The sequence below is a fragment of the Pseudopipra pipra genome, chromosome Z (assembly GCF_036250125.1).
Source record: "Pseudopipra pipra isolate bDixPip1 chromosome Z, bDixPip1.hap1, whole genome shotgun sequence".
NCBI lineage: Eukaryota > Metazoa > Chordata > Aves > Passeriformes > Pipridae > Pseudopipra > Pseudopipra pipra.
Window position 1 is genome coordinate 63,914,033 of NC_087581.1, and position 22,085 is coordinate 63,936,117.

At 38.4% G+C, this 22,085-nt stretch overlaps 1 protein-coding gene across 8 annotated transcripts in view; it reads right to left on the reverse strand.

Moving 5' to 3' along the window:
* The window catches only part of LINGO2 (leucine rich repeat and Ig domain containing 2), a 480,597-nt gene that overhangs the window by 62,162 nt on the left and 396,350 nt on the right, over positions 1 to 22,085 (reverse strand). The window lies entirely within an intron of this gene.

The following is a 22,085-nucleotide window of genomic DNA, read 5'->3' on the forward strand; positions in this document are numbered from 1 at the left end:
CAACTGGATGAAGATGTCCTCTCTAAACTTCCGTCCTTCACAGTTCTTAAAACCCAGCAGGCTTGGTCCTATAAAACCATCCCAGCAGAAGCATTTTTTCATTTTTATTGATCTCTGCTGACATATATTGTCTCAGCTACATATGAAATAACTATTTTACATGACTACTTCTGAAGGAAGAGTTTCTATTGACCATTTATAAATGACTGATTTGATCACTTCTGCATCAGGAATAGACCAGGCAAATCTTTGATTCACACCACCTAGGAAGTTATTCCAACATGTTTAAGCATACAAGTAACAGCAGACACAGTAACAGCTTCCTTGGGGAAAATCTGGATACCTGCCTGAAATTCCCACCTATAGGGCCCCTGTACCAATCAGTCAAGGACTTTGTTGTGAAAGTTTAGCCAGTCACCCAGTTGTAATTGTGTCCATCATGTCCGGCCAGGCCATTGTGCCATGTCTCCTGGCAGCTGGCTGTGCCTGCTCCCTCTTCCCCCACAGGAATGAATCTACTGCAGTGTGTGTTTGCACGGCAACCACCCTAGAACTCCACAGTTATAACTAATGGACAGACTTGATTTTTGTATTTCTAACTTACAACTGAAGCCACATAATGCTTTCCACAATCTTAAGGAAAACCAAAGCCTACCGACTCACTGTTTCATTATCATGTTGCATAACTAGGGTTATATATGGGTGTTTAATTTTGTTTTGTTTTGACTTGATATTTTACACCCCTGTTAAAACTTTTCCAGCTTTACCACCATTAGGAGTGGTCAAAGGCTTTCCTGGAATATGGAGATGGTCTCATCTGCCAAGGAACAAAAACTTGATGCCTTTGGAGGTCATAGAAACCTCAACAGGCCAAGACTTTCTCAAGCCACTGCAGAGTCCTCTTTTACACTTACAAAAGCATAATTCTGTGTTGGTAAAGATGAAAATACAGAGACATAGCTCTCTCTTTTTTGGTTAACACAGTCTGGACATGAAACTTAAGTGGACTGTCACCTCAATGGTAAAACCAGTAAAACCTGATGCCCCCACATCTCACTTACTCATCCTTGTACAGACATAAAGCTTTTGGTTTCACAGAATCATAGAATATCTTGAGTTAGAAGGTACCCACAAATCCAGCTCCTGGCCTTGCATAGGACAACCCAAGAATTCCACCATGTGCCTGAGAGAATTTTCCAAATTCTTCTTCAGCCCTGGCAGGCTTGGTGCTGTGAGCACTCCCCTGGGGAGCCTGTTCCAGTGCTCAATCACCCTCTGGATGAAGAATTTTCTGAGTTCTAAAGAAGTTTATGAAACTATAAAATACTTTTCCTCTTTGTGCCTCAGAAATAATAATTTAGGATATAGAAGCAATTATTTTCTAAGTAGAACAGAATAATAGAATCAACAACATGGCTTGGATTGAAAGTGATTTTAAAGGCTATCTATTTCCAATCCTGCTGCCATGGCATGTCACCCACTAGGTCAGGTTGTTTAGGGATCCATCCAACCTGATCCTTAACACTGCCAGGGCTGGGGCATCCACAGCTTGCCTGGGAAATCTATGCCAGTGCCTCACTACCCTCTGGGTAAAGAATTTCTTCCTGCTATCTAATCTAAATTTTTCTCTCCTCTTTTAGTTTAAAACCATTACCCTTTTTTCTATCACTTCATGCCCTCATAAAAGTCACTCTTCCTCTTTTTGATAAGCTCCCTTAAAGTACTGAAAGGCTGCAACAAGGTTTCTTGAATCCTTCTCTTCGAACTGTTTTCTCAGGCTGTCTTCACAGAAGTGGCATCCCATCACTCTGATTATCTTTATGGCTCTCCTCTGAACCTGCTCCGATAGGTCCATATCCTTATTTTGCAGCAGATCCCAGACATTGATGCAGTATTCAAGGTGGGGTCTCAGAAGGGCAGAGTTGAGGGGCAGAAGGTGAAAACTGTCATACCACTTTTTAGTCTATGATAGTACACTAACATTAAGTTTAATAGGCTTTTTATAATCCCAGAAATTCTCAGACTGCATTCAGGCTAATAATGACATCAGAGCTATGAGTTTATTGGCTCCTCCTGGATTCCTTAAATGAATTGGTTGTGCCAGTGAAGTACAGTATAATTTCCTGCTGCTCTCCTTCAGTAGTACCTGTATAGTGCAGCTTTCAACAGCGATCAAGGGTTGAAACTGAATTTTCTCTGATTGATCATAATCAATGGCAAATTACAGCATACAACATCTTAAATTCTCATTGACATACATATTCAGTTCTTTAATTTTGCAAATTCCTCCTTAATCAGTGCAAGTTACTGATGTTGGGCTGAAAGTGACAAAGCTATCATTGCTGCAGCTTTTTTGTAGGGTATGTGATTTAAGCTGGTGTGCTTAGTCCAGCCACTGCTGAATCCTGCTGGGCAATTTCAGAAGGACCGACTGAAGCTTGACAGATAGAGCTAATCCCTGATGGCTAAAGAGCCCATCACTCAAAAAAAGGAGCAGGCTGCTTTTTCTCTGGTAAGAGTACTTTTGGTGTAAGTGCTGTTAATCCAACAGACTGCACCAAATGCAGATGAAAAGAGTCTCTCAAAAGAAAAAAAAAATCCTCTTTGTGCACTCTTAATGTTTCTCAATAAAGAATGTTTTGTTGTTTTTGTTTTTTGTTTTTTTTTTCATGCCTGCAACTCTTTGCAACAGCATTGACTACATTGTGCTGTGGTATCTTATAACGAGGCCAACTGGGGAGTGTTTCTCAACAGTATTTCTCCCCCCCTCCGCTGAAGCTCTCATGCATCGCACTCTCCTGGGCTTTAAGCAGGAAATTAGGTTGGAAGAGCAGTAAGCCTAAGATATAATCATCTGAGTATCATAAACATCCTCATACTGTGTTCTTTGTGTGTGAAAATAAAAGTCCCTGCTCCTGCTTAGCCTCCCCCCAGTTTTTACATGGAGATTAACGCTATCTGAGAGACAAAATGCCTTTTTTTTTTTTTTTTTTATTGGCAAGATTTCTTACCCCCTGAAGCTGAATCTCTCCTCCCTAGAGAAGTGGTCTTGAAAATCTCCCATCTCCAGACGTGCTTTTGATGACCCATTCTTGCAATTCCTTGTATCCTCAAGATGCTTGTCCCCAGTGTCAGGCAGCATGCTATTGATACATCCTGAGCGTTAATGTGTTATTCATATTTCTCTGAGTTCATCAGTATCTCAGCTTGTTATTCTCACTGTTCCCCAGAATAATAGACCTTAGTGAGGCAATTTGTGCTCAGCTTCTGCAGCGTATGCAAGTAACATATTCTATTCAAATATATTACAGAAAAAAATAGCAACTACCTCTAATCACCTTTCCTCCAGGGATTTGAAGCACAATAACATTCTGTACTCACTTACCTGTTTTTTTAAATAACACTTTCTAATGTAGAACCCTCAGATGCTCCCTTCAAAGGAACACTTTTCCCTCCATGCTCTGGCTTTAACTCCTGATGGAGACTCACTTGTGATCATGTCTCACCAGTGTAAATACGGAATAATGACTCTAAAGTCAACAGAGTCACAATGGAATAAGAAAGCAGAGAGAGAGACATGCCCCTTTTGTGTGGTATGCAAAACTGCTTTTATCTACACCTTGATGATATCATGGTGATGCCTGCTTGTACACTGACATAGTTTCACACAGGACTGATTTTTCACCAACAAGACAGTTAATTTAAAGCACTAAAGGATTATAATAAAGTATTTTCCAGGGCAGGCTGCCCCAGCAAAACCAAATCAAATGCTCCAGTTCTGTCTGATTTCACTGCACAGGAGGAATGGAATTTTCTCCTGCTGTGTTGTCTGTTCAGCGCTGTGTGCAGACCTGCATTCATCCTCTCATACATACATGAGATCAAGTATCCTGAGGCATGAACAGAATAAAAAATTTTATATTGCAAGTTCTTCAGACTTCATCTTCTGCTAGATAGCATCTCAAGTACCAAAAAATGTGCATAAAAATATTATTTAGATATATTTTCATTTTTACATTTTGTATAACAGGAAACAAATATTTAAGAAACCATAACTGACAGACTTATGTCTGTGTTATCCATGATACATAAGTGTTCCAGGTTCTCCAGCTGTGCTGCATGAAAATATAAAATAAATTCTTCTTATTTTAATTTCTGAACTTAGAGACTAAAATGCATTGGATTCGGATGAAAAAAAAAGATCTGTTTAAGTTAACACTTCCATTCAAAGGCTTTAGAACAAAACTGACTACCAAAATGACTAGCTCTGCTTGCTTTATTTCATAATAAATACAATCTCTTCTCTGTTTATATTGCTTTTGTGTAAAGAGTGCACTGGGTTTATGTGTTAATTTCTCTCAAATTTTCATAAGTTACACGCAGGATAGCAGCAGAGAGGAACTGCTTATGGTACATAGGTCCTGCATCAGCTTCTCAGCTACTGTTTCCTGACACCATTCACAGTCCAAGGAAACATTACAGCTTGTCATCTCTATGCCATCCTCCAAATAGTTAATTTATCTGATGAATATGGGCAAGTTTGATTTTTAGGGTCTTGGTTAACAACTGTGTATCTTTTTAAGTTTGCCATGCTGCAACTCCATCGTGTATGTGGCCTAATGGGAAGCCTGTTGTAAATGCTATACCCACAATTTCTCACAGTGTTGCTGTGCTTCATGAGGTCACAGGAGTTTTCTCAGGTTTGCACTTGCAAGCCTGCTACACCATGTCAATAACAACAGTGCAAATGCTAACCTTAACCTGCATTTAAAATATGTAGATAAGAAGATGATTTAATGCTACAGGAGTGAAGAGTTAACATTTGAAAGTAAACGAGAGGAGTAAAATCAGGTTTTAATTCTTCCAGTCCAGCCACGAGAAATGGTTACCATGGGATTTTTGAGAACGTGATAATCTTTGCCCTGTCAACTAGTTTCTTAGTGATGTGGCAGAAAGAGTATGTTCAGTGTGAAAACTGAACTCTTGTTTTCAGGGTATGACAGCTTAGCTCCATGTATAATTTTGTTGCGAACCTCTGTACACAAGATGTTTATGCCACAAACAGCACAGAATTTCTGAAGGACACTCTCCAGGTACACCCCAGCTCAGGAATGTTTTTATTTTTAAACCTGTTGCCTAGAAAGATGTCTGTGAATCTTCAAATGCCATTGGAATGATAATATAAATAACATGGTGCTGCTGTTACTGTGATGCCCTATGGACTTTACTTCCAAAAGTTACTTTGAGAAAGAGAACCATCAATATTTCAATGCTAAGCACAAAAAGAAGGCAAACTTGTAAGATTTAATAAATAGACAGAGATGTAAATATAGATTTTCACAAAAAACATAGACTGTGGATGTAAAAAAGCATCCACATATAAAATTCAGTAGGTCATGGCTTCTATAATTCACTCAACACCTTGAAGAATTTGCATCAGGACCTGCCACAGGATTTTTGTATGTCTTTGTAATACTATGTCAACAAATGCAGTATTTCACAAAAATGGAACAAATCTTCTCTGGACTGAGTAAAATACTGCAGAGATGCTTCTTGCAGAAAGATATCTCTAGACTTTGACGAGTCGTTAAAACAAAGAAAGTAAAATCTGCTATTAAAGTGATTCCCCCCTCCCCTTTTTTTTGATGAAGGTCAGTTGGAATCACATAATGAGCCAGGAAGATATATAAGTTTCAATAAAATATGATCATGTTGGTTATGCCATGAGGAAGGCAACAAAAGTTGGTGACAGCGTTGGAAGTCATGTCCTATGAGATACAGAAGAGAACTCTGGGTTTGTCTAATTTGGAGACAAGAAGGCTGACAGGCAACCTCACTGCTCTTTATAGCTTCCTTAGGAGGGGAAGTGGGGTGGGAGATGCTGAGCCCTTCTCCCTGAGATCCAGTGATAGAGGGTGTGGGAATGGTTCAAAGTTGCATCAGGGTAGGTTTGGACCTTTGGACTTGACATTTGGAAGCTCTCCCTTACTGAGGGGGTGGTCAAATGCTGCAACAGCCTTCCTAAATAAATAGACAATGTCCCAAAGCCATCAGTGTTTAAGAGGTATTTGAAGAATGCTCTAAATAACATTCTTTAACTTTCCGTCAGCCAGGAAGTGATCAGGCAGTTGGACTGGATGATCACTGTAGGTTCTTCCAACTAAACTATTCTATTCTAGTCTGCTCTATGCAGAGTAGACTTTCTATTGTCCTCAATTTCATATTTTGATTGTCAATTATATAGTTTCTCCTTTCACATATTTTTACTTCAGTTAATTTCTAAGATCACTTTGATTCCTCACAAAGATTTAAAAGAAAAGTTATAAATATAAACTCTGATGCTAACAGGTTATTGGAAAAGGAAAGAGATTTAAAAGCAAAGCAAAAGATAAACAGCGTTGGGTGGTATTGCATTTCACGTACTACATGGACCGAAATAAAACTGGATATTCAAGATGATGCAGAATTAAGTACATCTTTTGTATTGAGACTGGCAGTGTGGCTTTGTAAGAGTCAAAGTTTCTAAGCAGATTGAACTTATGTGTTGTGGGCAAACTGGTCAACCAGATGTCACTGAAATGAAGGTGCATGAGATACAGATGCATCAGATTGTTTTCTGTCTGTAAGTGTTGCAAACTGCCTTGGGGTCACTGTTGTCTCGTTCTTTGCAGCCACAGCCAGAGGTCCCACTGCTTGCATCGCAGCTGCACATGTGCCATAGGTTTCCATCCGAAAAACTTTGCTAAGTGACTTGCTCTGCTGGGAAGCATAGTTACCCAAAACTAGACCACAGTGATTTTTTTTTCCCTTTACTCTGGAAAAGGACACTATTAACTATACACCAAAGCATGAAACATGACTTAGAAGACCTTTGACTTTGGTTTGGCGGGGAGAAAAAGAATCCAAGGTACAGTGATATTTCCATTATTAAATCCATTTTCGCAAATGGGCTGTAGTTTTCAAAGCACAGTGCAAGATTTCAAGACAATGCAGCATCCACTGCTGTTTTCTGAGTAACAAAAATGTTTTCTCTTCAAAAAGAGAAAGTAAAAGAAAAACAAACCTTTTTTTTCAATTATTTTTTTTTGTTCCAGCCATTGTACATGTCTTTATAAAATTTATGGTTTAAAAGAAAATAAAAGCTGTGTTACTATAATCATAGTTGTCTGAAAAATTCAATAAGAACATAATTATAATAATAAAAGCCCTTTCAGATTCAATGAGATACAAGTGGTAGGGTAAACATTGCTTCTTAAAAATTAAGGATGTTTTTCTCCATTTCACAAGAGTAATATGGTGGTACTAGCTGTCTTTGTTCTGTCTCAGGATAAGAAAGAATTCAGTTTAACATAATTAGTAGGTATCCTAGAGGAAAGAAAGAAGAGCAATGGTCAAGTTTACGGGATTAAGAACACATTTGAACTTTTTATGCTGTAAGTCTTGTAGGCTATCCCTGACTTGCAGCATTTTTCTGCTGAGGTAAGTAACATAATTTTATTTTGACTGAAGTGTGATGAAAAATTAGAATTTTCATTTTGCCAAAATATGAGTGAAAGAATGATACTGTGAAATTTTAACAATATCCAGACTTGGTCAAGATACTGCATAGGGCCTTGCAAATGTGGTGGATTGCCGTGCCTAAGGGACTTCAATCCAGTAAAGATGTTGAAGTGAAGATATTTGGTACAGAAGCTTATAGGAGAGGGACATGAACAGGCACTGCTGTTCCATGGTATGATGATCTTAGAAGTTTCCATACCAACATGAAAAGAAAATGTCATCTATTATCTGAATCAACTTTGCATGCTACAGTGTATTAGAATGGATCAATGTGTTTCTCTACACTTCAGCATGCTGTCGTGGTTTGCCTACATATGGTGTTGGGAGATGTCCATAAAATCAAAGGAGTTTTTTTACTTCATGCTGTTTTCGTTTTCAATGAATTATGTTTTCCTTAAATATCTTGCAGAAGATACTGAAATATTCTCCCACGCTACTATTTTTTGGTAGGGTGCTACCTACACATTATAGAGATAAACCAGGATCTTACTGCGTTGTGATCTATTGAAACACAGAACAAGCAATTCCCTGACCTTGAGAATTAGTGAGGAGTCTAACAAACAGTGCTTTCTTTCAATGTTTGAGTTCCCATGTGCATCCTTCAGTGACTAAAAAAATGGGTACTGTCTGAAGACTGTTTTACTGAAGGCTTTATTAGGATCCTTCTGTTCTTGTAGGCTTGTTTGCACAAAATTAATAGGATATTACAAGCTTTTGAGACACAAACCTCTGCCAAATTTGATTTGGCTGAAACTGAGGAGTTTGTTCAAACTTTGTTGGTAAGACATCAATCTAGAATTAGAGAGCATAGCTACTACAGACTCCTTCATTTAGGAACTGAGGTTATCACAGCTGCCTCTTGCAAGGAGTGTACTGTTTGAAAAAGCAACAGGAGGCAGCAAAGGTCTCTGGCAGGTGAGGGTGCTCAAAAAGACAGCTCTGGAGAACTGGTTAGGGAATAAGAAGGCTGTTACAAGTATGTGAGTATTCTCTCTGCTAGAAAGCTGTCATGAGGATTATGGGGGCATTTGAAGGAGGATAATGAGGTTCACAGGTAGGATGATTCTAGTTTGAATAGGGGGGTAAACAAAATGAAGGAGATAATGACATGAAATGATTTATCATCAAATATAAGACAGAATTAGATATCTGCAGGTAGAGTTTAAAGTTGGGCTATTTTTGGTAAGTACTACTGCTACAAATTTATTTGTTACTGTGTTTAAATTAATAATGGCTACTGTTCTTAGGTGAATCAATTAATCTTTCAAAAAGCCTTATTAAAAAGGAATAATTTTGATGATTCCAATGAGAAATATAAAAATATGTAAGCTTTTCTGAACAAATCCCTTGCTTTCAGCTATCACATATCTAGAGCAGATATTCAACACTTCTTTTACATTTAGATTACAATATACTTCAAAACAAGCACAGGTAACTTAAAGCATGGACAGCATTTTCTTCATTGTTTAACACCTAACCTTAAAATACGAGATGCCTTGATGACATGATTCTGAAATTAACTTCAGCATTTATAGCTCCTAGCATTACCAAAATACTCCACTGAATGATCAAAGCTTCAGAGACAGGGAGAAACAGAGTTCAATAAGAATAAGACCAAGAACAAAAATTAAGAATGTGCATAAGAATAAAATTAAGAGCAAGAATAAGCATACGAACAAGAAATAAAGCAATATCTTTTTTCACCATTTTTCACCTCTTGTAGCTGAGAATTAATCAGAAGTCAGTATTTATGTTTCAAGTTCTGAAGAGTCTTTGATCAGTCCAGTGAAATTAATGGGCAGAAGAACTGCTGATAAATTATAAACATTATTTTGTCTAGCTACTATGTAAGTAGACATTTCCAGGGAAAGGCTTAGCTGGGCCCTTTTATGTAATGGGTGTCTAAACAGTTTTCTCTGTAGGAAAGGCATATGGCCATAAATGATTTTGTTCTAATCACAGTAATTTCTCTTCATTCCTGCTTGCAATTTTTCCTTCATGCCTTAATGTCTTCAAATCTTTCCGTTTCCACTAGTAGAACGGACGGATTCCAGACATGTTATACAGCTGAAGATAGAGACCACTACACTGCCATAGTCCACAGCAGTTTTATCATTCACTGTACCAGGAAAAGAATCAATCCCTCTATCTGAGAACCACTTTATTTTTGAAGTTGAGCTTTAAAAAATAAATTAAAAAAACCCTTCACAACCTCAAAACATATGAATCTTTTTCTGCTACCTGTGGTGAGGAGGGTGAACTCATTTTAAAAGTTGTTTGCTAAAAGGCATGAACTCAGAAACAGTCAGCCCTGGTAACTCACTTATGTTTTTCACTGAATAAAATATTTTGACATTTTTGTGGTTTAAATGAGAGCAGCTGAGAGCTGTTCACAGGCAATTCAAACTCTAGTGAGCAAGTCACTGTAGGCTGGCATGAATTCATACCAGCATCTTACCCTGTCAATTAACCTGTCAGGCCATCCTCCAGTTCCTTCTGTGGGTGTGAAGATGGAAAGAAAAGCACAGCCAGAATGTGCATGAGTTTTTCCACCTCTTAAGGGCTTTCCAGAATGTTCTGGTCCTGGCAAGACCTAGCTAGAGTAGCTAGAGTCAGTCACAGTCTGTCTCCCTTCCCTCCTGCTCCTTGGTCCCAGTGGACAATGCTTGAGCACTGGAATGTGGGACACAACCATGCCTTCAACTCACCTACCAGTGCTGAATTAATATTATCTGGCCAACCCTGTTGGAGAGGGTTACATACAAAGGTGCAAGGGAAAACTGCAACTTGGGTTGATACAGATACCTGCAATCCATAAGGCATCCTCTACCAGGGTCTGACAAGGTGCCCACATTCCTCCTCTTGTTTTGGAAATCCCACCATCCACCTTTTGCACTGGTCCCACATTTATGTGATGCCAGAAAAACAGAGGGGTAAAGAGGTAGGACAAAGTACAGAGATAATGTTGTGTAAATAAGAAAGATCTAGAGTGGTTTTGCAAAAAAAATAACAACCCCTCCAAAAAGAAAACAAACAAACAAACAAACAAACAAACAAAAAAAAAAACACCAAAAACAAAACCAAAACAAAACAAAACAAGTGGGAAGGTAGAAATGGAGTAGCTTGCAGGAAAGGGGAAATAAAGGTGATTTTACACAGAAGGAAGACTGCTTTCATAAAAGGAGAATGAAAAAGAGAGATATTACAGACTTTTAAACTGGGTGGGCTGGAAGAGAATTTCAAAGTGAGCAGAAGGAAAATTAGCTGATGCTGAGATGTCAGATTGGAAAGAAAAAGGAATTATGTAGGAAAGAATATGGACCAGAGAAGAGAGATAGGCAGATGAAAAAATGGAGCATATAGATGTGGCAGAATAAGAAAAGAAGACATCAAAATGAAGAGAAATGACAGAGAAATAGAAGAGGAGAAAAGGAGCAGAATGAGGCACAGTGGGGCAAAAATGTCAGGATGAAGAGAATGAAACAGGAGACAGACAAAGGCTGAAAGCATAGAAAACCAAATGAGAGGTTGGAATGAGTAACATGCTGAGTGGACTGGAATGAAGGAAGAAGGTGGGATTCCTAATGCTCACTGCTTCTGTACACAAGTATAAATTGGGAGAGGAATGGCTGGAGATCAGCTGCAGTAGACGATCTGGGCATGCTGGTTGGCAGCAGGCTCACTATGAGTTAGCAATGTGGCTAACTCATAGCCAAGACGGCAAACTGCATCTTGGGGTGCCTCAAACACGGCACAGCCAGATAGTCAAAAGTGGTGATGATCTCACTGTATTCAGTGCTGGTGTGGCCTCGGTTGAATGCTGTGTACAGTGCTGGGCCCCCATAATTTAAGAAGGATGTGAAGGTCTTATGTCTTATGAGGAGCATCTGAGCACTCCAGGTTTGTCTCGTTTGGAGAAAAGGAAACTGATGGGCAACCTCATTGCTCTCTCCAGCTTCCTGAGGAGAGGAAGTGGAGAGGGAGGAGCTGAGATCTTCTCCCTGGGATCCAGTGACTGGACCTTTGTGAATGGTTCAAAGCTGCATCAAGGGAGTTCAGACTTGATATTAGGAAATATTTTTTACTAAGAGGGTGATCAAACACTGGAACAGGCTTCCTAGACCGATGGCTGATGCTTCATTGTGTTTGTTTTGGCTGAGATAATTTTCTCCATAGGAGCTATATTGGAGCTCTTTTGGATTTGTGCTGGAAACAGGGTTGATAACACAGGGATTTTTGTTACTGCTGAGGAGCGCTTACACAGAGCTAATGCCTTTGCTGCTCCTCACCCCACTCCACCAGAAAGGAGGGTGGGGGTGCACAAGGTGCTGGGAGGGGACACAGTCAGCACAGCTGACCTCAAATGACCAAGGATATCCCGTACCATATGGCATCATGCTCAGCATAAAAACTGGGGAGAAGAAGGAAGAAGGGGGAGACATTCAGAGTGACAGTGTTTGTCTTCCAGTAACCCTTATATGTGATGGGGCCCTGCTCTCCTGGAGGTGGCTAAACACCTGCCTGCCCATGGGATGTGGTGAATGATGAAGGATCACCACCTCCCTAAGATCTTGCTTTATGGTGAACTTGCCACTGGCTGCCGCAAGAGAGGAGCCCCGAAGAAAATATACAAGGACTCCCTGAAACAACATCTCAGCCTCGGCCACATTGATCATCTTAACTGGTCTACTCTGGCCTCAAACCGGGAGGCCTGGAGACACACCATCTATAACGCTGCCGTTTCCTTTGAGAACGCACGCAGGATCACTTTCAAGGAGAAAAAACAATGCAGAAAGAATCGTATCCTGCTGAATATTCCACCTAAGGAGTCTTTCTGCTGTGCCTTTTGCAATCGGATATGTCTGTCTCGTATTGGTGTCATAAGCCACCAGCGTGCCTGTAACAAACGTGGATAGAGCCTTCCCAAATCTTCGTTCGCGAAGCCCAGCCATGATGGTGTGCACCTTTTTCTTTGCCTATTGTTGTCTTTATCTCAACCCATGAGGCTTCTCAGTTTTAGTTTTTTGATTCTCTCCCCCATCTCACTGGGGGAGAGTGAGTGAGTGATTGTGGGGTGCTCAGTTGCTGACAGGGATTAAACCACGACAATCAATCCTGTGAGTTTTAATATTTTGTCAGCCCTGAATTGTTCAGTCAGTTGGACTAGAAGATCACTGTAGATACCATCCAACTAAAATGGTTCTATTCTATTCTATTCTATTGCCCACGGAATGGAATTTGACCCCACTTTCTTCCCATAGATTTACCTCATTTGCTAACAAGTACCTTGTCCACACAATGAACCTCAAGCTCATTCATTCCCATTTATACTATCTAAGTTAATTTGATTTTGGAAAAAACACTTTTATACAGCCTAGGCACAATAAGTCCCTAACAAGACTCTGAATTAAATGGTATTCAAGTAATGGCAAAAAACTATTTAGGTTCTAACTGTTACTGCCATTATTTCTGGAAATTGTCGACTCGGAATCTACAGCCAATAGGAAGGCAAATATTAGGATATAGAAGGTAAAAGTCAGGACACAAAAGAATGTTGTCATCATATCAGGATCAAAGATAATTAAATCTAAAAAATAGGCCATGTTAAGAAACAGCATTTCTCTTGTTTTAAAACAGAATAAAAAAGGTAAGCTAAAAGAAAAAATCCTATTCCTTTAATTAAAATATACGTACATATTTGAGTGCCAGTAGAAAGCAGAAATTAAATCCTGCAGCTTAAGAGTCAAATGTGTAAGAGAATTTTTTTTTAATTGTGCTTTTCCCAAACAACCTGCCTTCAATCCAGCATCAGAGTAGAAGTTCTTCAAAAGAACATCAAAGCAGACACAAATATTTTTTAAAGTAACTAAACATTCCTGTCTGAAAAGGCTAGTGAGGTCTAACACACCAAAAGTTAGCACAAAACTGTGTCTTCTTAATAATTATAGTGTGCTTAAGAGAAAAAAAGGAAGCATTTTTAGTGCTCCTACCATTCCTCAGGACATACCTGAGTAAGGATTTTTACAGACATTAAAGAACAAAGGAAAAAACTCTTTGTTGCTCAATGTCTTGGTGCTGTTTCAAAACTTGAGAGATGAAAAGAGTTCCAAGAGAGGTGTCTCCTTACACTTTCATGGGTTTTCAAAAAGTGAGCATCAATGTCCTTAAGGATAATTAGTTTTAGGAACCAAAGTCTCAGTGTCCAGCATGATCATTGGATCATTGGACTGATAGATTTTCTACTTGAATTCTTAGAGGCTTGTTCAAAAGCCTTCATTGCAGATTGCAATGCTGGGAAGAAATAATGAAAATATCCCTGTTTATGAGGAAGAGAAAATTGTTAAAGGCTACAAGATCTTTCATTTTTGCAGCCTTTTTTAATGTAGCTATGTTAGTCTGCTCTGTAGACAGTGAACTTGAAAGAGGTAAATTCAGTGCTTTTGAAAAAACTGTGTTCTCTATTGACATTACATTTAAAAAGTCATAGAAGATAAAAGAAGAATAAAAGTTCAGAACTCAATTTAAAACTCTCCTGCCACCATGTTGAAACATGCTGAAGATGGATTGGTCATGACTAAAGGTGCAGCAGTCCTTATCCCTACCAATTAATCATGTATTTAATATAAATTAATCCTTATTTAATGAGGTCTGAGTCATTAGAATCAAATTTGCATAGATACAGATAGATAGACAGACATGTATAATTGGTGTTACCAAAAAGCGACTTTTATGTGTGAAATGAAGGTCAGAGCTAGAGACAGACACATTTTTATTATTAAAGAGATGCCAGACTCATTATGGATATACTGCCCAGGGTATTGCTCAGATGGTTTCATAGTTAAGGCTCTTGGGGAGATTGATTAAAAATATAAATAATTGCTTTTCTTGCTTAGAGAGAATGACACACTGTACTCACCACGGAGATAAAATGTAAGCAGAATAGAAAGTACTGCCTGCTGAGTCACTCAGTAGTCTGCCTCCCGGAGACAGTAACTTCTCAGTGGGACAGGCACAGCAGTCTGTTCCATGGTCAATCACAGTCAAAAAAAAAAATTAAATAAATAAGAGGCTAGAGGGGAAGTGACCTCTTCCTTTGACTGTTCAGAATATCTTCATTGCAAAACATATTATGCCTACAGCAAGAGAGAGGAAGACATGCCCCAGATTCAGAAAATTACCCACATTGTTGTGTAATTCTCTGTACACTGCCCTCAATTAATTTAATTAAAACTATCCATTTGTTTTCAGGTACTGCCAAGGGCAGGAGTTTCAGTATAAATTGCCACAAGGCAGAGGTATTTAATTATGCATTTCTCTGGCTAATGTGCTGAATTTGGTCATGGAGGTGCTTTGCCTTTGTTCACCCAAGGGTCTTTTCAAGCACTCAGCATCTCTGCTGATGTGATGGAGAGAGGACTATCAATGCTTCCTCCTCATGTTGCCTCTAAAAAAAAGGACTAGGATCTTGGTTTTGTGCCACAAGTTGCATTTTAAGAAGACCAGGGTTTGTGGGATGGTCTAGTCTTGGCTTGACTGTTCACTAATTGGCAAACGAAAAAAGAGAAATAAATAGGGATGATTAACTCCTGCCCTCAGAAAACAACTACTCTGTAGATGAGGTTCCCTGTCTGTTCAAATAGGGCATCTGAAGGAGCTAGGAAAGAACATTTCTTTAAGACCTGAGCAGAAATAAGACTGAGGTCTTTCAGAGAAGACCTGATCCTGGTTCAAATTATTTTTATTTTCCAAAGCTAAATTACATATCTCTCATGATTAATAGACATCAGATAGAAAGAGTTCCGAAACTATGTTCCAAACTCGAGTTGCTCAAGAATCTTGAAAACAGATAATCTGTTTTTAATTCATGTAAAGATCTTCAAGAATCTGCTTATGATAACCAAAAATGAAGCTGAAAAGTAAAAGCTGGCCATTTTAGTCACAGGTGGAAACCTGCACCAGTGGAACTGCTGACAGATACGTTTCCTTTTTACTTTTATGGATAGGAAAAAAACCCCATTCTTGCTGTTATTCCTCTATTTCCAAAAGCAGCTAAAAAAAAAGAAACAAATTAGCCTTAATTCAGCCCCCCAAAAGAATTAATTTCTTTCAGCTAGTCTGCTTTTGACAGAGATAAAATTGGTCAGTTGGAGAAACCAGAACAGTAGATATATGTGTGATCAACCTATTTATGGCTGTCTAACCAATCAATTAACTAATTGCCATGAGAAAGGACAGGCATGAGGAATATATAAGTGCAGATTTTATGTTCATTATTTTTTCACGTAATTGCTTTTAGTTTTGTACCTGCACCTCCAAGCACACAACATAAAACAGAAAGAAATAGGAATGTACCATTTCACAATGCTGTCACAACACTTCAGTTATTGACACCAACAAAATGCATGAACTAGTGAGGAGAAAAACACTAATTAATTTTCATCACTCTTAATGCAGTTAAAAGCAGAAGTTTTGGTTAACTTTTAAAAAAAAATTTCTTTCTTCTTTCCACTGTGATGAAGTGATAAGAAAAACAAGGGAGTATATAGAGTGGTCTATGTTCTCCATCTCACTTAAATTTAACTGTGAAACTGTCAAAAAGGTTGTGAAGAGAAGATTTGTAGCCGTCATTCAAATGTCTTACAGTTGCCACATTTATGCCACCATTCTAAATTATGTTCATAAGCCCTAAGTAATTTCCATGAATAGCTCTTGCATTTCAGCTATTGTTAAAGAAAGAGGAAGGCACCTTGGCTAAAGGAAGCAAAATATTAAAAAAAAACCCCAAAAAGCAGTTTTCTGAGAGTAATGGCAAAAATTGATCAGAGAATGGCACTCAAATCACTGACCCTCTAGTAAAACTAGCAAAAACTAAACTTTTAAATGAAAATTATATAAATATATTAATTATGATATAAAATTATATAATGTATAAATTATATAAATGAAAATATATATTTTATGTTATTTTGATATATAGACATAAAAAAAGCTCAAGAATACCTTTATCTACCTAAGGCCTAATATTTATTTATTTGTCTATATATTTATTTATAAAAATATATATGTCTATATATTTAGAAATATATATATTTATTATATTTGTAAAAAAAAAAAAAATTCTTGTCTTTCCTCTGTCCTAAAGATATTCACAAGTTGATAAAGCATGTCATGCCAAACCTTGCAAATCCTCTGGTCTAAAGAGAGCTCCAAGTATTTGGTATGCTACAGAAGACCTTCCGTACTTGTCAGTAGAGCTGGAACAATTGGTGATTTGTCAATACAGCCTACTCAGGCACAGCATCTAAACCAGAAAAAGTAAATTCTTCCAAGACAAAGGAGTACAACATGATTATTTCTAGCAGAATAAATCAAGTCACCACTCATCTGTCCTGTTAAATTTTTGACTTCATCTCATCTCCTGGTTTTAACTTCTTTCATGATATTTTAGCCTTCTGTTCACTGGCTTTCCCTTTTGTTCGAGTGTTTCAATTTGAGACAGAGAGTGTTTTAATGACCCCTTTACAGAATCTAAGCCAAAGGTACTTCAGTCAATACATTTGAAGAGTAAGTTATCAGAATTAAAATTTAGCTATCACCAAAATTGAGGGTGATTTACACATCCTACTCAGCAACTCAGAGGAATGGTGCAATTCTGCAACAGCATCAGTCAGTTTTCACAACAAATTCCTTTTCCAAGGAATGATAATAATGAAAGATCAAGGAAATCTGAATATATATTTCTATGGTAAATTTTTATGGGTTACATATATTTGTACATACATATGCAGGATAAATCCCTCTTCTACCTTCAGGTATCATTTATTTTAGGGGAAGAAATACTTTTTCCCAGTCTCTACATCTTTACATGCTTTCTCAAGAAATGATATTTGTTTGCATTCTTCTTATGTAACAGGAAGCAAACAATTATGGGTACCCAATTACTATTTCAGGCACCGAAGTCTTAACTAGGAATCTGGTTCTGTTGGACTCCCTTAAGTCTCACTGCAGGGCTTGCTGCTATGAGATTAATGGAGACAAGATTTCACTGTCATTGGTAACAGAGAGACAACTAAAGAGCCAGGGGCACATTCAGAGTCTTGAGATGGACCTAGATAATTCACATCTGAGTCATATTGTAATTTGCTGTACATGCACTGAATCATAAGAATTATGTGTATACTTACATAATACAAGGTAACATAAAGCTGTCCAAGAGGGCAAAACCAACTTCAGCAGTGGGAGTTAGGTAATGATCTGACAGATTTAGAGGCAGAAAATGTAAGGTGAACAAAATGACTCTCAGGTTAGTTAAGAATATCTAAGAAATTGAAGAGAGCTTAGAAAGGCTGAAATGTACAACTGCTGGAGCAGTGTGTAGTTCACACAAAAGCTAATTTTCTGGCATACTATACCCCTTCAAGAAAGCATAGTAGGAAAAAGTTTGTTTTCAAAGTGACAGCTAATTTGGCAGATTGGGTTCCAATGTTTCCCTGTGTTCAGATAAAAGGAGTAGGGTTGGGAGTGCCTGACAGAGCCTCTCCAGTCCTGATGTCATGCAGCCTTGTTCAAAATCATTGTCAGTACTGCTTTTTGATAACTTGCACTTCCCCATGCTGTGAATAATATAAAGAACTTTCTGCTCTCCTGTTACAGTCTTCTTGATGGTTTAGTTTAACGAGTGTAGACTTATGGAGTCTATTCACCTTCCTTGGGGTAACGAGATATAATGTAATTTCTTGGCTGCATATTGCTTGCAGAGTGCCTCACAGTCTCCAAATGTTTGATTACTAGGGAAGTAGAGTCCTTTCCCCCCCACCATTTATTTTTGGTATCACACACTCTATCCAACTGCACAAAATAGATTTGTATAATACCGTATAGAGGAAAATATTGACTACTTTTGTATGCTTAGGACCTTCTTTATAGCAGAAGTGCAGAAATACTTGATTTCTAGGAGGTTTGAAGAGAAGGAAGGAACAAACAAGCATTCAAAAAAGGGAAAAAATCTGAGGTTCCAGTCCTACTGCGGTGTCAGAACAAACATTTCTATTGTTTATAGAAAAAAAACAGACTATATTCTCCTTTTCACATTTCCTTGTAAAGAGAGGGGATGTGGCAGTAGCCCCTCTGCTAGCTGAAACCAAAGCACTGGCAGGCTTATAATGGGATTGGAAATTCATTTAGCTGGAAATGGTTCATATGACCAAGTCACAGTGTCTGCTATACCAGCCTGCGCGTCCTGAAGTCACACTGATACCCACCATGGTAACTCCATCCCCAGCTTTCATTAGCAGTTTAGAAAGGATAGAAGCCACCTCTTCTACAATCCTTTCCTCCAGAACTTATGTAACATCTCGTATGGTTGCTGTTGCCAGGGAAACTGATACTTCATTTCTGCCTCACCACCCAGTAACTTAGAAAACTGGGAGCACAGAAAGAGAAAGAAACCCATAAGCACTAGACCCAGATTGCTGTGAGGAAATCCCACCAAAAAATCACTTGCAACTGTGTTTTTTTTCCTGTAGAAACAGCATGCAGCATAGAAGATGCAGAAGTCAGCAGAGGATCCCTTCATCACGGGGATGAAATAACTGATTTCTTAAATGTGCTGAAGGTCTATATATTAATATAATTGTAAATAAAATGTCAGAAAGGAGTAAGATTTGAAGGGAATTCAACCCTTCTCAGAATTACACAGATTTAACAAAATGATTGATTCTTGTATAAAAATTCAGGCCCTCTTAAAGAATAAGGGGTGGACATTCTTCCAAAGATGTAGAGAGAAATCTTAATGGTTTTGCAGTCCTTCTGTCCCCATTTTTATGTTTCCATTTTTAGAGCGGGTTTTATCAGAGAGAAGACTTTCAGAAGAGCACTGGAGGTAACAGAATGTACTGAAAAGTAACATAATTGATGGAAAGGGATATAACTAGCCTTTATATATACTGATTTCCTTCTGCACTGTATAAGACATGACAGAAAAGAATTTATCAATAACGGCTTAATTTATCACTAGCCAAGCAGAGGTCCTATTAAGTCCTCCAGTCAAGGAAGTCCTGTCAATCAGAAATGCTCTTATCTGCTAAAATTGGAGAGTACTGCCAAAAGTCATCTGTCTTGATCCAAGGGAGCTGAAATTCTACTTATAAAAGCAGCATTTGACTTCAACATTGACCATGTTTACACTTGGTGCCAAGAAAGCCTTAAAGTATCAGTACTCAGACTACTATGACTTCTTTCCTGAGCTTACTAGTTTTGCCTCAGTATTTTGTCCTTTCCATACTAAACACAAATGTCTGACAAATCCTGAGTTGCTGTTTGTAGGCAAATAATACTATATGGTAATTGCTTAAGGTCAGACACTTCCACCGTCTTTAAAAAAAAATAAAACTCTTTATAGGCTTGAAAGCAGAATATCTTGGGCACTGAGAACATTTGAGGAAAATTGAGCAAAAAAGTGTGCAGCTTCTCATGGCTTCTTGGAACTTGGATAGTGCATACCTTAATCTCAGTTTAAATTTGTTGAATTACTTTAACAATATTTATGTCTGGAAACTTAAATGACACCTTCTCTCTCAAGAATTTCCTATATTTGGAAAGTCTGCAAAGGTCCTTGGACTTCTGTCTCAGATAGATGTCTTGTAGCCATCTGAACGTTTTGTATTAGAAGGGAATGGCTGACATTCCAGTCACAGCAAAGGGAGTTAAAGTATCAGTTTTCAGGGGCCTTCAACTCCATGGACACTTCTTTCCTTCAGAAAAGTTCCACAGAAGATAGGAGAGGTGTAACATTTGGCCCTTGAGAAGTGACTCCTAAGTGCAAAATCATAACTTTTGCATTGCCTTCAAAATGTATTAAAATAATATTGAGTATCATGGTATGATTTCTTTAAGGTGTGCTGAACATCTTCTTCCATCAGTGAAACCTGAGAACAATTAATACTTAGTATTCAGAATATAGAGGAAGAGAAAATGCCACAAAACAACCATGTGGCTTCTGCTTCAGTTAAGGCACCCTTGTCCCAGTACAAGAACGAAGATTTAGGAAGGCTCTACCCACATTTGTTACAAGCACGCCGGTGGCTAATGAGGCCAATACGAGATAGACATGTCCGATTCCAAAAGGCACAGCAGAAAGACTCCTTAGGTGGAATATTCAGCAAGACACAGTTCTTTCTGTGTTGTCTTTTCTCCTCAAGAGTGATCCTGCATGCATTCTCAAAGGAGACAGCAGTGTTATAGATGGTGTGTCTCCAGACCTCCCAGTTGGAGGCCAGAGTAGACCAGTTATGTTGATCAATATGGCCAAGGCTGAGATGTTGTTTCAAGGAGTCCTTGTATCTTTTCTTCGGGGCTCCTCTCTTGTGGCAGCCAGTGGCAAGTTCACCATAAGGGAAGATCTTAGGGAGGCAGTGGTCCTTCATCCTGGAGACGTGCCCTGCCCAACACAGCTGTGTTCTCAGCAACATGGCCTCAATACTTGTGACTGCTGCTTGCTCTAGAACAGATGTATTGGTCACATAATCTGACCAGTGGATGTTTAGGATTGTACAGAGACAGCGTTGATAGAAGCGTTCCAGGAGTCGCAGGTGGTGGCGGTAGATGACCCATGATTCAGATCCACATAAGAGAGTAGACAGCACTATGGCTCTGTAAACACTGATCTTTGTACTTTTCTTCAAGTGTTTATTACACCATACTCTTCTATGGAGTTTTCCAAAAGCACTATATGCCTTTGCTAACCTGTTGTCTACCTCCCCATCAATCTTACCATCCGAGGAGATGAGGCTACCTAGGTAATGTAATGATAAAATAGCCGAACTATAAATTAGAGCAGTCAAAGTACATAGATTGAGGGGGAGCTTTTACCAGAATGACTATAATTAAGTATAATTATAATTGTATAATATAAATTATATATTGTAGATAGCTACAATACAGAGTTTTATTATTTATTATACAGTACAAATCAATTATGCAACCTGTAATTAATTATAGCTATAAATATTTATTACTTATTATTAATTATTTTTGCCTCTTTGATTAGCAGCACTAATTTTCGCTCTACAAGAAATCAGAAAGGTATGTAGTTTCTACCCAAAAGAGCAAACTGCCTTGTCCCTCATTTTGCACATCCTCCAATATGCAAAAGGACACTGCCCAAATGGGAAATAAATATACATTTAGGATACTAAACATCACTGGAGAAGTCAAGCCAAGGAAGGCAGCGTGGCCAAGTTCAAGTCTGCAGATCACACACAATGCCTTTCATTATCAGCTCTGCTGATTAATTACACCCAAGTGCTTTTTATTATTCTGGGCCTCTGTTTCCAATCTGGACGACAAGAATAATAATCTGATCACTCTTAAAAGGCAATCTTAGGTATGTGATTAAAGAAATCCAGGGTGACACTATTATTGCTGTTTTCCTTCTGAACAGCAAGGATGGAAACACAGGTTTTAAAGGAAGAGCCCCACACAAATGAAATTACCTCATGTATTGGGACAAGAGTGCCTTGACTGAA